Below are 17,228 nucleotides of genomic sequence, written 5' to 3'. Positions count from 1 at the left end.
CAAAAAATCCTTTTTTTAAAGCTTCATATGACAAGTGGTTGACAGATGGAGCAGGGGACAAAGAGGTAGATGGGTTTTGCGCAAATATTAGCACTTAGTCATTACCCATTGGAACTAATCACCATAATCACCTATATACAGCTTCAATGTGTCATCATTAGGTTACAGGTGAACTAACCAATTAAAAAAAGTTCTCAGCTGGTATCACAAAGAAAACTCGACTGCAGTACACAATACATACACTCAAATCTTATGTGAAGAGTTTGGTCCAGATCCACTACCAGAAAGAATCTCAATCACTAATTGAACTCGGAGCAAACTCATCATTGTATAATAGCAACAACATATGTAAAATAATATTTTTTTTTTAATGAATTGGTTAATTGACCTGTAACCTAATGACACATTAGAGCTGTATATAGATGATTGTGGTGATTAGTTCCAATAGGTAATGACTAAGCACTAACATTTGCGTGAAACGCGTCAACCACTTTATCCCCTGCTCCATCTGTCAACCACTTGTTATATGAAGCTTTAATAAAAGGATTTTTGGAAGTGCACTCTCAATGCTGTTGGTGTTATCTGCAAACATTGAAATAGTACTTTTAATCCCAGACCCAGTGGCATATCATCCCTGTGTGCAGGGTGTTCACAGCACACAGGCCCGAGAGGGGCGGGAGGGACAGTTGCAAGCATCGATCTTCCTGTATGGCTTTTCAGCTGACAGTTGCTTCTCCTCCCTCCTGTGGCTGTCAGCTGAAAATCCATATAGGGAGATCAGGGATTGCAACTGTCCCTCCCGCAGCACAGATCACCCCAACTGTCTCCCGTGTCCCTCTCCAGCCCCCCTGTGTGCTCCTCATCCGGCCCACCCCCTCACCCCCGTGTCCTCCTCCGGTCCCCTGTGTGCTCCTCCTTTGGCCCCTCTCATCCCCTGCAGCTGGCTTCCCTCTTCTCCTCTCCCGCCGGCTGCTGTGGGGGATCTGTCAGGATGGAGAGCGGAGGAAGGGGTAAGCAAATATTTCATTTAGCAGCCCATTCCTTTTCTGAATTGGACACAGGGAGTGATCACTATCGATCGCTCCTGTGTCCTTTGATAACTGAGCATAGTAAACTGTGTTTATTCTCCTTTAGTTTAGGAATGAACAGGAGCCACTGTGTTTTCAATACTGAGGCTGCAGAGAAAGGGTTTGGGGAATCTCTGTCCTCAGTCCCTTGTCTCAAAGGGGAAATGTTAGGGGTCTGTTTAGACCCCTGATATCTCATCAAAGCCCACCAACAGGGCTGATAAAAAATGCAATAAATACTAAAAAATGTAATTGTAAAAAAACTACTGATACCATCCTCCTGTCCACACTGTCCACTGCCCCAAACCCCTTCCCCACAAAAAGCATTGTGAAAAAAAACTAAAATAAACTAAATTGTAAAAAAAAAAAAAAAAAGATAAAAAAAAAAAAAAAAAACTACTGACACCATCCACTGCCCTACTAACAGCCCCCACTCCCTTTCCCAGAAGCATTGTGAAAAAAACTATTTAAAAAAAAATAATAAAATACATAATTGTAAAAATAGAAGATAATAAAATAAAAAAACTACTGACACTGTCCACAAACACACACACACACACACACACACACACACACACACACACACACACACACACACACACACACACTCGTGAAAACAAATAATACAAAAATAAACTGTAAAAAAAAATAAAATAAAAAATAAAATGTTAAAAAATAGTACAAATAAAAGTTATGCCACTGTCCATTGCCCTACTGATACTGTCCACTGCCTTACTGGCGCCATCTACTGCCCCCCAAAAAGCACTTTGAAAAAAATGAAAAAAAAAATACTAAAAAATACATTTGTAAAAAAATAATAAAAAAATATAAAATGATAAAAATAAGGAACTACTGACAGTATCTTGCACACACTACCCATCACCGTATGCTCTCCACTCCTTACCTGCAAATTCTGCCCACCTCCATACACTCCATACTCCTCTTCTGCACATACTACTTACCTCTATACACTTCGCACCCCTCTCCTGCACATACTACCCCCTGCCATACACTCCACACTCCTCTCCTGCACATACTACCCACCTCCATACACTCCATACTCCTCTTCTGCACATACTGCTTAACTTCATACACTTCGCACCCCTCTCCTGCACATACTACCCCCTGCATACACTCCACACTCCTCTCCTGCATGCTACATCTCTTCTCTATACTACAGCAAAATAAGCCACGCCCACATTTCACAGCGACGCGCTATTTTTCAATCAATGCCTTGGGCCCACTTTTTATTTTGCACACAGGCCCACTGATTTCATGATATGCCCCTGCCCAGACCCTATATCATTAATAAATTTTGTGAGGAATTAACTCAGTAGAGGGTTGTGCGTGACCCCCTGGATGAGTCACAGCATGGTGAAAAAGGCACAGATAGACAGCAGGATCTAGGTGAAACACAACTGTGGTTTATTTACAAAGTCCATGTTTACAATGAGCTGGTATTAAAATAGCAAAATAAAATAAAAACAGAAAATAAACCCTTGCCACCTTGGGCATCTTACTACAAACAGAGGAACCTAACTACCTGTCCTGGAACAACCTACTGCTGCCCAGGCACCTGGCTGTCACACATAATAAATGCATATAGCACATTGGCAGCAAAGGTGTCCAGTATGTCCCCTCACCAGTATTGCCAGTATTGCAACAGTACAAACAAATGGCCACTGCCCCCACCTATAACTGTCCTTTGCAGCAAGGAGCACATGGAAGGGAGACGTATACTGTATAAAACAAAACAAAAGGAAACTCCCAGCTGAACTTACTGACCAGCCTGCAACCAACCCAATTATCCTGTAGTCCTTCCATGTGCTCCTTGCTGCAAAGGCCAGTTATAGGTGGGGGAAGTGGCCAATTGTTTGTACTGTTGCAATACTGGTGAGGAGATGCACTGGACACCTTTGCTGCCATTGTGCTATGTGCGGGGTGTCCAGTGTGCCGCTGTCCCTGTAAGGAGGGGTGGGCTCCCTCCAGGCCCTCTCCTGCCCTCTGCCAATCTATTATAATGCATGTGCTTCCACTGTGGAGGCTCTCAAAATTTGAAGTATGGACTGCAGACATCACTTGGGTGCCATGAAGTGGCTCTGCAGCTTACGCATGTATTTCAAAAGTGTGAAAACGAAATCCGTGTTTTTAACACATACTGTTAAGATAAATCTTCTGCTTTAGGGGTCCATTTGATCATGATAGACTCCTTCCCTTTCGTCAAATTAGTTAAGGGAGCAGCCTGTGAGGCAAAATGGGGAATAAAGAGCCGACAATAGCCAGCGATTCCTAAAAATGCTGAAACCTGCTTCTTGTTGGTGGGGTGTGGCCAACTTTGAATAGCCTCAACTAGGGATGGGCCAAACACCCCCCTGTTCGATTTGCAGCAGAACTCCTGAACAGAGGAATAGTTTTAACCTGAACTGCGAACCCCACTGAAGTCTATGGGAGCACAACAGGAAAAGTCAAAAGTGCCCATTTACCATGAGGGCTATTTTGCAAGTAATTGTCCATAAAAGGGGCATGGGGGTCTGGGTACTGCCCTGGGGACATGTATCAATAAAAAAAATAATTTGTAAAGACGATCGTTTTTTCAGGAGCAGTGATTTTAATGATGCTTAAAGTGCAACAATAAAAATGAAAAATTCCTTTAAATATAGTGCCTGGGAGGTCCCCATAATGTGCCTGTAAAGTGGTGCATTTGTAGTATGCATAGATCTTACTACAGTAAAAATTACATTTCTAAAGACAAAAAACATCCCATTTAAAATGGCTCGCTGTTACAATTGCCAACACCCGGCTATAAAACAATTTAAAAATAAAACAGCGTGGGGTTCCCCCCTCCAAAATCCAAACCAGACCCGTATCCGGGCACACAGCCTGGCAGGTCAGGAAAGGGGAGGGGACGAGCGAGCGCCCCCCCCCCCCCTGAACCATACCAGGTCACATGCCCTCAACATGGGGGGGTGCTCTGGGGCAGGGGAGGCTCTGCCCACCCACACCCCAAAGCACCTTGTTCCCATGTTGATGGGGACAAGTGCCTCTTCCCTAGAACCCTGGGCTGTGGTTGTTGGGGTCTGCAGGTGCGGGGCTTATCAGAATCTGGAAGCCCCCTTTAAAAAGGGGCCCCCATATCCCAGCCCCCCCTATGCGAATGGGTATCAGGTACACAGTACCCATACCCATTCACCAAAAAAGTGTACAAAAACACACACACAGTTTTTGACAAGTCCTTTATTAAAAAAAAAAAAAAGTGTCCCCGATGTAAATCCATCCATCTGCCTGTTCATATAGGCGGGTCCACACTGGTGAAGTCACCAGGTGGTCCCACCCCTCATGACGCCCCGGACAAGTACATGCTCGGTCGGTGACATCACAAGAGGCGGGGCCACCCTTTGACGTCACCGGTGTGGCACCACCCATCCCCTACACTACTTTTTTATTTTTATCAAACAGGACTTGTCAAAAACTGTGGTGTGTGTGGGTTTATTTTTTTTGTATACTTTTTTGGTGAATAGGTAGGGATTTTATGCACTGGATACCCATTCAAATGGGGGGGTGGGGGGGAGTGGTATCTGGGAGCTCCTTGTTAAAGGGGGCTTCCAGATTCCGATAATCCCCCCACCCGCAGACCCTGATAACCTCAGCCCAGGGTTATCTGGAAAAGGCCTTTGTCCCCATCAACATGGGGACACAATGCTCTGGGGAGGGGGGGGGCAACAGAGCCCCCCTGCTCCTGAGAACCCCCAATGTTGAGGGCATGTGGCTTGGTATGGTTCAGGTAGGGGGGGAGCACTAGCTCGTCCCCTCACCTTTCCTGACCTGCCAGGCCGTATGCCTCGATAAGGGTCTGGTATGGATTTTGGGGGGAGACCATACGTTGATTTTAAAAGCGAGTTATTTTAAATGGGATTTTACTTTTTTTTTTTTCTTTAGAAATGTAATTTTCCTGCAGCATGTTTAATGCATGCTACAGATGTGCCACCTTACAAGCAGAATAGGGGGACTCCCCAGGCACTATATTTTAAGGATTTTTTATTTTTTGTGGGGAAACCCATTTGTTGTACAGTGGGGAAAAGCATTGACAGCTGGTGACTCATCGGTTGTAAAGGATGCCGTGGCCAGCTCTTCCTGCCCCCCTCCTTAACAACCATCTTATACTGTGCCCTGATTGGACAAATCTTTGCCCAATCAGGGCGCAGCATTACAGGGTGTTCGTCGGGGCAAACACCTGGCAAACTCCCCGCAAATTTGGGTGTTCCGAGAACGTCCGAACAGGCAAATGTTCGGTCCAAACTTATGCTCAGGCCGAACCATTCACCAATCCCTAGCCTCAACTTTGTTTACCTGGGGCTTTATTATATTTACCCCAGTTTTATACCCCAGATACCTGGCTTCCTCAAGCCCAATGATACATTTTTTTTTATTGGCTGTAAACCAGGCTTTTCCAGAAGCTAAAACGGCCTGAGCCTTTAGTAAATGTAAATCCCAATCCTCACTATAGATAATAACATCATCTAGATATGCAGCAGCATAGGCTTAATGTGGCTGAAGGGTCTTATCCATCACCCCTTGAAATGTGGCCAGAGCATTCTGCAATCCAAAAGACATCCTTCAATACTGGAAAGACCCCTCTGGAGTTACAAATGCGGGTTTTCCTTGGCCAAGTCCAAGAGAGGAATCTGCCAATACCTTTTGGTCAGGTCCAACGTCATCATATACTGGCTGTCCCTAGGCGATCAATAGGTTCCTCTAGGCATGGAATTGTAAAGTCATTACAAAATTACCAACTTCTATTCTATTATTCTACTATAGGACTGGACCAATCATTATTTGACTTCTCTATAACCCCAAGAAGTTCAAGCATTTTTTTTTATTTCTTGGCAAATAGCCTATTTTCCCGGGTTTTGGAATTCGATAGGGTTTCAATTTGACCCTTTCCCCTGGTGGGTCAATATTGTTGTTATGTTCAATCCCAGACATCCAACACGGCAATACTAAAAATGTTTCTTTTTTTCATCGCACAATTTCTCTAGCTTCTGGTTACTGATATTTTGACAGAGTCTCTGCTATTCTGACTTTAGGGATTATGAAGTTGGGCGAATCGGCAAGTGGGGTAGTTTCCATAACCAAGGATTTCCTATCCTTTCATGGTTTTAACAAATTTACATGATATATCTGCTCAGGTTTCCGTCTTCCTGGTTGACTAATTTTTAATTTGTGTCACCTATTTTTACCAACACTTCATTGGGGCCCTGCTATTTGGCAAGGAAGTCACTTTCGACAATGGAGACCAACACCCCATTACCAGGTGAAAAAGGACAGACATAGCCCCTACGATTGTAAATCCTCTGCTGAGCCAACTGGGCTTGAACCAAATGTTCCTTCACAAAAGGGATCACGTGCAATTCTGCCTTGCATTTGTGCTACATGTTCAATCACACTTCACTCTCCCATGTTTCCCTGGCAATGTCCAATAACCCTGTGGGTGCCTCCCATACAGTAGCTCAAAAGGAGAGAACCATGTGGATAATTGGAATCCCTCTCTGATAGCAAACATTAAATAAGGTAGTAGACAATCCCAATTCTTTCTGCCTTTATCGACCACCTTCCTCAACATTTGTTTTAATGTTTTGTTAAATCTTTCATCTAGACTGTCTGTCTGAGGGTGATACACTCAGGTATGTAATTGTGTCACCTTCAGAAGTTTACAAAGATCTTTAGTTACTTTGGACATAAATAAGGTGCTCTGGTCGGTTAGTACTTCTTCAAGAATGCCAACACAGTGAAAACCTGAAATAGCTCTTTGTTTTTGCGGAGGCGTTTCGGAGAGGAATTCGCTTCTGGGTAAAGGGTAGCATAGTCTATTATCACCAAGATGTGTTGGTGCGCTCTAGGGGACTTTAGCAAGAGGCCAACCAAATCCATGGTGATCCTCTAAAAAAGGGACCTCAGTGATGGGCAGGGGAACCATTATGGAAGGACTATAGAAATGTGGTATTGGTGCAGAAATCTGACACACTGGACGAGAAGAACAGTACATTTCCACTTCCTTCCTAATCCCAGGCCAATAGATCCTCTGTATGATTCTTTCTCTGGTCTTTTCAGCTCCTAAATGTGCCCCAAGAATGTGTCCATGGGCCAGATCTAAGACCAACTTGCGGTAAGGTTTGGGCAAAACCAGTTGTTTAATGGTTTCCTCTGTCCTCTGTGACACCTGGTATAATAGGTCCCTTTCCATTCTCTCCACCCCCATCCCTTGGTGCAGTCTTACCAGTAGCTGGGTATTGTCTGGTCTTGGGGTGGGAAGTCCGTGAGTCTTTGAGGGAAGACATAAGATTCTCAATTGCTAGGCACCTTTCCACAAGGTCCACAAGTTTGTCCGCTGTTTCCGGATCTCCATTACTATCCCATTTTTGCAAGGTAGTAGGGAGAGACCTCATAAATGTATCCATGTGCCACAATTTTTGGTGCAGACAGGTTTTCTGGCTGCAGTAATTTCCTGGTCAAATGAATAAGACCATACATTTGGGATCAGGGTGTTTTTCTCAGCCGATAACTTCAATTGTGTACATGATGAGCCCCGACAGCCAGGTTTATACCGACCCATTCCAATATTTCCATTTTTAAACAATCATAGTTCTTGGCTTCTACAGACTGCAAGTCATAATAAGAATGTTGGGACTCTCTAGATAATAAGGGGGCCACTAGTCAAGCCCATTGCTATTTAGGCCAACTCTCTTTTTTAGCTGTCTTTTCAAACGTGGTCAAAAACTTTTCAGGGTTATCGTGCACAGTCATTTTTGCCATCAGGTGGCTCACCCGAAAAGATAGTATGTTATCAGCATCACTTCCAGCCTCGGTCTGCTGCCTTTGCTGAAGCTGCTTCATGATGATCTCAATTTGTTGCTGGTATTTCTGTTCCAGCTGTGCCAGTAATTCTCTATGGCAGGCCTCTGCCTGTTCCAGGGCTTGCTGCTGGGTTGCCAAGCTCTGATAATGGGCTTCCTGTTGGACTGCAAGGCTCTGTTGCAGAGCAGCAAAGGCTCTGTTTTTGGGCCTGTTGTTGAGCTGCAAGGCTCTGTTGTAAACTTGTATTTGTCTGCTGCTGATTTGCATTTGTCAGAGCAAGCTGTCTAAGTAACTCCTCCATGTTGGCCTTACTTCACTTGCCCCGCATACCCTCACCATATGTAAGGAATTAGCTCAGTAGCAGGTTGTGCATTACCCCCTGGATGAGTCACAACACATGGTGACAAAGGCATAGAAAGACAGGTGGATCTTGGTGAAACACAACTGTGTTTTTTTTTTACAAAGTCATGTTTACAAAGTGCAGGTATCAAAATGGCAAAATACTGTAAAACAAAAACAGAAAATAAATCCTTGCCATATTAGGTGTCTAGTAGGGATGATCGAACGGTTCGGGTCGACCATCGGTTCGACCCGAACATTGGCTGTTCGAGGTTCGGCCGAATTCCGAACTTTTTGCTGAAAAAGTTTGGAATTCGGCAACCAGAACCGACCAAAATGCAATGGGACAGGAAATGGGCTTTAAAAGCCCGTGATTGGACCAGAACCATTAGTAAAAGCCAATTGAGGGGGCAGGAGAATGCTAGGAATGTGATTGGAGTGACTAGGGGGTCCATAGGCCAATCATTAGTGAATACGCCCCCCAGTATATAAGATAGCCCCCGCCAAATTCCTAGCATTGTAATACAGGGACATGGAAGACAGTGGAAGCAGTTCTGTTACTTTTGCTTCAAAAGTGTCATTTAGCATTTGTTAGTGTGAGGAAAGGGATATCTAGTGTAGTTAGGGTGCTATTTTCTACTTTAGTTAGATGCAAAAATGTAGTTTCTGTAGGGAAAGTGTTAAGTGCCAGGGTGACCTTAATGTAGTGTAGGGTGAACTGACTCTGACTGCTATGGCAGGGTGACTAAACCCTTCCATGTCAGGGTGACCGCTATAGAGAAAAGATTGTTTCTCTTAGGTCACTTACAGAGCAGCGATATGGCTTCTCACCTGTCAGCCTGCTTTTTGCTGCAGGCGTTTATAGGGATTTTTTGAAGACAAGTTTGGAGTCAGGCATGACATCTGAACTTGTGTATAGGTGTATATATACACACACATGGTGTGTGTGTAGGAGGGTGCGCTGATAGTAGTTAGTTAAAGCTGCTACCGGTATTCAGTGCCAGATGAATATAAATGATAATATGAAAAAGATAAGGTGTGCTAAAACAAATATATGAATCCAACTCAAATAAAATTACAATCAAACAAAATGTTGGATAACAGGTGAATGGTGTGTTTCTAAAGTCCATAATGCATCAATCATTAGTGTCCATATATGATAATATCAAACTGGTGCTCCACAAAATGAAAGATTTCTTCAGCTTCAATGTGAAAGACCCACCACCAAGTGAAATTCCTCCTTACCAGACGGAAATAAGGTGCACACAAATTGCAAATCTACTGATAACCACAGATTATAAGTGCTTCCAAACTCCAAGTGAACCACCCGAAATAGTCCCTTACCAGACAGCAGGTAATTAGCGCTTATGGTTCCACTGATATCCACTACCACCTCCTCCGCATCCAGCCTACAGCAAGGTGAATCTCAAACAGCATGTAATAGGCGCTTGTAGTTCCACTGATATCCACCACCACCTCCTCCGTATCCAGCCTACAGCGAGGTAAATCTCTGACCAAAAAGCCGGTGATTTCCAAGCATGGGGTGTAAAGGAATAAAGCAGCAAATAGTGTGATATCTTCTATACAATTTTTTTTTTTTTTTTTTTCTTTCAATAATTTTTATTCAAGAATAACTAGTGAACATAGCATCAAAATACAATAATGAAATGTTGAGAAAGTAACATATCTTGGAGAAATAGCAATAATAATAGAACAAGGCAATCAAAAGAATGAAGGTTTTCAGTCCATACGGCAACATTCCCGAGAGCAAAGCAGTACAGAAAACACTAGAAATGTAATGGCCAATGAGAAAACAGGAAAAGTACATTTAAAAGTAACAGTACGGCCTCAAGAATAGCATACCTGTCTGCCAGCTCTCTTCCCAACAGGGGGGCTAATTTGAACACGGTAAAAAGAAAAAAATAGCACAAGCAAAAGCAGAATACACCTTGTACAGTTCGATAGCTAACTAGAGTGCTATCTCCCCCAACAAACTTAACGTAATAAAGAGTAGTTACCTCCCAAAAACATGGAAGAGGGGCCACGGGCCCAGAGAAGTACTAGGTAGGAGAGGATCAGGGGTAGAGAAGGAAGGGAAAGAGAAAAGAGAAGAGAATAGGACAGAAAGAAGAGGGTACAGCCAATCCCCAGGAGAAGACAATTAGGTAATCTAATTCAAGGTCACTCCAGGTACCAGTGAGATACCTACATATTTGGCCCAGGACTCCCAGATTAATTCAAATCTGGGTACCGTATTGGTCAGGACACTGACCATCCTTTCTTGGGTCATTATCCAGGTGATTTTATTTTGTATCTTCCTGATGGAGACCCTGGATAATTTCTAGGACCCCGCAATGGAGAGTTTTGCACCCAGTAGAATATAGCGAACTAATGTTTGGGTGTATTTCGGAATGCCAGGGAGCCTCGAATGCAGAAGAGCAACAGGGGCAGTGGTGGGAAGCCTGTGACCGGTAACTTTGTATATCATGTGAAAAATTCTGTTCCACGTGCCTCTTAGTCTAGGACACTCCCACCAAACATGTAGCATAGTACCAGGCATCTGACATCCCCTGAAGCATAAAGGTGAGGAAGAGGGATACATCTTGTGAAGTTTAACTGGTACAAGATACCATCGGGTCATTACTTTTAATCCCGCTTCCATTAAAGGAGCACTTCCGATCCCCTGAAAGGAGCGAAAGCCAGCTCTACTCCATTCCTCCATGTCCCAGGTGAACGCCAGATCCCTTTCCCAAGCCTGCATATATGGAAGCTTCTCTTGATCGGATATCAGTGACTGATAGATTATTGAGATGCCCCCTCTCTGCTCTGCAGAGTTACAGCACCATACCTCATAGCTTGTGAAGGAGAAGGGGGGTGTCTCATCTTTCGAAATGGTTGCAAGAAAGTGAGAGATTTGCAGAAATCTATACTTTTCCGATAGTGGCATTTTGAGCTTGTCAGAGCAATATTTAAGTGTGAAGGGGCCCTTGGGAGTGAAAAAGTGTCCTATACGATAAATTCCCTTATCCAGCCACCATTGAAAGGCCTTGATGTCCATACCGGGTTGGAAGGCCGGGTTATGGAATAAGTGTGAAAGTGGTCTCATACGGGAAGTAAGAGAGGAGGACTGCCGTAGCCTATCCCACAAAGCGAAGGAAGAGGACAATACTGGGGACAGTATGGGAGGTCTGAGTCTGGGCGGACTCCAGAGAAGGAAATCCAGAGTGTATGAGGGGACTGCCTGTCTCTCGATTTGTATCCAGTCTGGTTTTTCAAATCTAGAGTAAACCACAGAGAGCTGAGCTAGTCGTGCTGCACAATAGTAGAGCCACAGGTTGGGGACTCCCAACCCCCCCCTTCGTCTATGAGTGTATAAAACCTTGCGGGAGAGTCTATGACCCATGCCCCCCCAAATAAAATCGATTACCGCATTTTGAAACTTGCGCAATGGTACCCTGAGGAGGTGAATTGGGAGAGCCCTAAATAGGTATAGTAGTCTAGGAAGCAGGTTCATCTTGATGGCATTAATTCTGCCTAGCCATGATAAGCGATAGAGAGACCAACTCTGTAGTTCTCCACTTAGGGATTGGTAGACAGCTGGGTAATTTGCTTTGTGTAGATCCTCGAACTTGGCTGTAAGATTAACCCCTAGATATCTGATATGGGAATTATTCCAGAGGAACTCGAAGGAGGATTGTAGGCGTTGGGCCTCCTCCCTTTTAACTGAAATATTCAGGATGGATGATTTCGTTAAGTTAACCCGAAGGCCTGAAACTTTCGCAAAGTCCTCCAGTGTTTTGCAGATATTAGGAAGGGAAACGGAAGGTGAAGTGACGAATAGAAGCAGGTCGTCTGCAAATAACGCACATTTATGTTCTTGGGTGCCACATGTGACCCCCTTGATGTCTGGATTGGATCTGAGTGCAAGGGCGAGAGTCTCAATCGCGATCGCGAAAATAAGAGGAGAAAGGGGACACCCCTGTCTCGTCCCCTTAGAGATTGGGAACGAGTCAGAGTAATAGCCCTGATATCTAATCCTTGCTTCGGGGGAGGAATAAAGAGCCCTGATTATGCCCATGAAGCTTGTGCCAAATCCCCATCTTTCCAGAATTGTGAATAGATATGGCCATTCGACAGTGTCAAATGCCTTTTGAAGATCTATAGAAAGAAGTAATCCTTCCTGCGGATCCCCCCCAGCCCATCCCGACTGTAGTATAGAGATGATGTCGATCGCCCGCCTTACTTGGTCAGGGCCCTGTCTACCTGGGATAAAGCATACCTGATCCTTATGAACGTACAGATTAATAAAGGACGCTAACCTATTCGCTAGTAGTTTGGTAAGTATCTTATAATTATTATTTTTAAGCGAGATGGGCCTATAGTTGCTAACTTCTCCTGGGTCCTTATCTGGCTTAGGTATTACTGAGATGAAAGCCTGATTGTTTTGCTTGTCGACCGGACTACCTTCTTTAAGGTTGTTAACCACTTTACCACCGGAGGATTTTCCTGCTTAAAGACCAGGGGTTATTTTGCGATTTTTTACTGCGTGACTTTAACGGACAATTGCGCGGTCGTGCGACGCTGTACCTAAACGAATTTCACGTCCTTTTTTTCCCACAAACAGAGCTTTCTTTTGGTGGTATTTGATCACCTGTGCGATTTTTTGATCACGCGCTATAAACAAAAAAAGAGCGTAATTTTTGCAAAAACAACAATATTTTTCACTTTTTTTTATATGAAATTCCCCCAAAAAAAAATGTAAAAATCAAAATTTTTTAAAATTTTCGGCCAATTTGTTTTACGCTACCTATGTTTGGTAAAAAAAATCGCAAAAAGCGTATTTTGATTGGTTTGCGCAAAAGTTATCGCATTTACTAACAAAGGGAAAGATTTTTGTCATTTTTGGTGTTTTTTTTTTTAACGAGTAATGGCGGCGATCTGCGATTTTTTTTGCGGTACTGCGACATTGCGGCGGACAGATCGGACCCTTGACTGACATTTTTGACACTTTTGGGGGTACCAGTGACATTACTGCAGTAATCAGTGCTATATATATGCACTGTTACTGCAAAAATGACACTGGCAGGGAAGGGGTTAACAGTATTGGACAGGGAGGGGTTAAGTGTGTCCTAGGGGCGTGATTCTAACTGTGTAGGGACAGGTCTACTAGTGTAAAAACAAAGATCAACAGTTCTACATAGTAGAACTGTTTGATCTTCACTTTTACACAGGGAGAACTGACAGGTGGCTTGTTTACACAAGCCGCTCTGTCTTTCTCCCGCTGTAGCGGCGATCGTAGTGTGACCGGCGGACATCGGGTCCGCCAGTCACACTCCCGCACTCCTCCGTGAACGAGCCGAGGCGGGCGCGCGCCTCAGCGGGCGCGCGCCCGCCCGCTATTGGCTCTGGAAGGAGTGACAGGCGAGCGACGTAGACCTACGTCACTCTGCCTGGCCGGGGCCGACTGCCGCAGTAAATATACTGTGCGCAGTCGGCAAGCGGTTAAAGTACCTAGTTAAGTAGGGGGAGAGCAACTCAGAGAATGTCTTGTAGTAAAGGTTAGGGAAACCATCTGGTCCCGGTGGACAAATTGTCTAGAAAGGAATGTAACGCTTGTGACTTGTCGGAGCGGGCATCGCTATAAAGGTTTTGAAAGTAGGTTGCAAATTCCTGCAATATGCGTGTTGGGTTCTGGGTTTTACCTCCCCCCCGATGGACATTTTGGGCATTGCGTGGAGTCTCATCCTGGGTCTAAGTTTCAGGGCAAGTAGTGTCCCTATTTTATCCCTCTGATGGTAGAATTTAGCTCCCTGCCATCTAATGTGCTTCTCAGCCGAGCTAGTCAGAGCCATATTGAGGTCAGCCCTGGTTGCGTCGAGAGCCCTCAGAGACGCCCTGGAAGGTTTACGTTTGTGTTCGGCACTTAAAGCCGCAAAGTCCTTTTCCAGGCTCAATAGGTGAGCCTTCCGTTCCCTTTTGATATTGGACGAAATCTGTATCAGTTTCCCCCTAATGGTCGATTTATGAGCTGCCCAGAGGGTTTCAGGAGAGATCCCATCTAGGTCGTTCAAAGAAAAATATTCCGAAATTGCGCGTTCAACTTCCGTCACTCGACATGGGTCACTAAGAATGGACTCATTAAGTCTCCAGTGAAATGGGCCCTTAGGGGCGCAGGATCCAGTAATCTTAATTATCACCATCGAGTGGTCCGACCAGACCACATCTTTGATAGATGCCATAACCAGTGAGGGGATCAAGGCCTGAGAGACCAGAACATGGTCTATGCGAGCAAAGGTCTGGTGTGGATGAGAGAAGTGTGTGTAATCTTTCGAGGTTGGGTGTAATTCCCTCCAGCTGTCCACCAATCCCATTTGATTGATCAATTTGGCAATCTGTGAACTACGTTTGGGTGGTTTGACCGTTTGAGAACCCGGTGGTTTGGACTTGTCTAAGCCATAATCAAAAGCCGTGTTGGAGTCCCCCCCAAAAATGACGTGGCCCTCTAGTTGTGGCAAAATCCGGGTAAACATATTCTGGAAGAAGTGTGTCTGATTCTGATTAGGCGTGTAGTAGGAGACAAAAGTATACAATTGTCCCTCTATGTTCCCTTTAACAAGGATGAATCGCCCCCCGGGGTCCCGTAGTTCATAGTGGAGGGTGAAATTACAAGATTTAGCAAAAAGGATAGCTACTCCCCGCGTTTTGTCCTCTGCATTAGCTAGAAAAAATTTTGGGTACTTAGCGTGTATAAACGAGGGGCAGTAAGATCGGGGAAAGTGAGTTTCCTGGATCATTAAGACCTCTATCCCCCTGCGGTGAAAGTCCTGAAATGCCTTCCTTCGCTTCATGGGAGAGTTGAGACCTTGGGTATTGTGGGAAGCTATTTTGAGGTATGGGGCTATAGTTTTAGAAAGAGACATGAGGCAGGCAGTGTTGGTGCATCTGAAGAATCTTTTCACTCACCCCGTTCCAAGACAATATATCTGGAGTGCAGAGCCGATATTGCATGAGGATCCAGTTTAGAGCTGAAGTGGTATGTGATATCCTCCCGGAGACCAGCTGTGAGAAAAGAAGAGAGGCAGTAAGAAAGAGGAACAGGGGAAAATAGGAGAGAGGAGAGAAAGGGAGAGAGAGTGGACCTGCGTCCAAAAAGGACATCCAATGCCGGGTTGAGGTCCACACCAACCCGACAAGGTTAAGTACGGGGTTCCAGCCTCCCGGAAAGGGGGGCTGGAGAGAGTCACGCGAGAAAACCGAAATCCTCTCCCGTGACTGGTGGAGGCGTCATCCGACCAATCCGGCAGGGCTCCCGCCCCATAGAAAAAAATGCTGTAGAGATAAAACAAACAAATGTGGTAAAGCATGCAAAAATAATTGACTGCAATAAACGCACGACCCTCAGGGGCTCCGCTACCTCCCAGCTACTCAGCCGGAAGGGTCCCCAAGAGTGGCGTCAGAGTCCACTGCTGAGTACATAAATTGGTAGTAGGCTCATGTACCGGCTGCGAATTGCCTCGATCAGGGCCCCCCCCCGCTGAGGGGGGACCCGCTCAAGGGGCTGAAACAAAAACAGCAGGCATCCAAAAAAAAAAAAAGGGGGTGCAGTACTTGCAGACAAAAGCCAAAAAGTAAACGGAACGTCTGAAGGCCAGTTCAACAGGGTCTAGTCTGAAGAGAAAAAGGAAAAGCCATGAAATTCCATAGACATCAATCTCGAACCAGTAGGGTGGAGACAGACACATGAAGAGGAACTCCACTGTGAAGGAACTCTTGCTAGAAGCTTCCGCGGCGACGATCAGGGAGGTTTTCCATCTTTAGAGCGCTTAAATTTGGATCCATTCCAAAGGGGAGCAATGGGGCTTGATGGGTTAGGGCGTTTTGACGGGCCTGATCCGGTGGAGGATGCCGGGTGATCCGGGGGCTGTGGCAGTAGTTGCAAATGCTGAAGTAGCCTTTCTCCCTCCGCGAAGCTGGAAAAAGTATAGGTCTTATTCCTGTAAGTGAATTTGAGGGCGAAGGGGAAAGCCCACCAATATTTAAGCTCCTTCTATGACAGAATGGAAAGAAGTGGCTTCAATGTTCTCCGCCGTTGTATTGTAGAGGGGGCTAGATCAGTGAAAACCTGGACTGCGTGGCCCTGACAAGTAAGATTTGGAACCTTCCGGGCTCTGCTGACAATTTCTTCCTTTATCATATAGAAGTGGGGTTTGACCACTATGTCCCTCGGTTTTACCGTCCCGCCTTGGGGGACCCAGTGCTCTGTGCGCTCTGTCAAGTTCAAGTTTGTGTGCTGGTATATCAGGGATAAGATCCTTAATGAGCCCCTGCACAGCGGACTGGACATCCGCAATCGATTCCGGCAGACCCCTCAGTCTAAAATTGTACCTGCGTGACCTGTTTTCAAGGTCTTCCACCTTAAGGAGGGCCGAGTCCAGCTGATTCTGAAGTGATTGTATAAGGGTAGTGTGCTGGTTAGTTTTTGTCACTGTCCTGTCAATTTTATTCTCCATGGCTTCCATCCTGTCCCCCAGGTTTTGAAAATCCACTTTTAAGTTTGAGGTAATTTTGTCAGCAATTTGTGACATACCCCTCTCCATCATGATGGACATTTTGAGGAGAAGATCCTCATAATCTGAGTGGGAGAGCCCTCCGGATCCCTCTGTGGCAGGGGGTCTGATGGTGGTTATTGGTGTATAGCAGGCAGGGGAGAAATCCCCCAGCACCCTGCTCAGGAGGGACTCAGTGGAGGCTGGAGAGGGAGTCAGAAGCAGGGGGTTACTCACAGGTCCCTGAGGATTAGTTAGGCAGTGTCCTCTAGTCTGAGAGTCCGAATGTGGCTGAGCGGAGTCCCCCTCCTCCATCTCCTCACGCTGCGGGGACGGGTCCGCCATATTGGAATGCTCGGCCGCCGGAAAGCCTGAGGTAAAGATCTCCGTTAGGCTTCTTCTGACCCGATCGGCCTGCATAGAT

This window comes from Pelophylax lessonae, assembly GCF_965119305.1.
Source record: "Pelophylax lessonae genome assembly, chromosome: 8".
In the NCBI taxonomy this organism is placed as follows: Eukaryota; Metazoa; Chordata; class Amphibia; order Anura; family Ranidae; genus Pelophylax; species Pelophylax lessonae.
The sequence above is the reverse complement of the archived record's forward strand: the minus strand, read 5'-3'. Positions refer to the sequence as shown.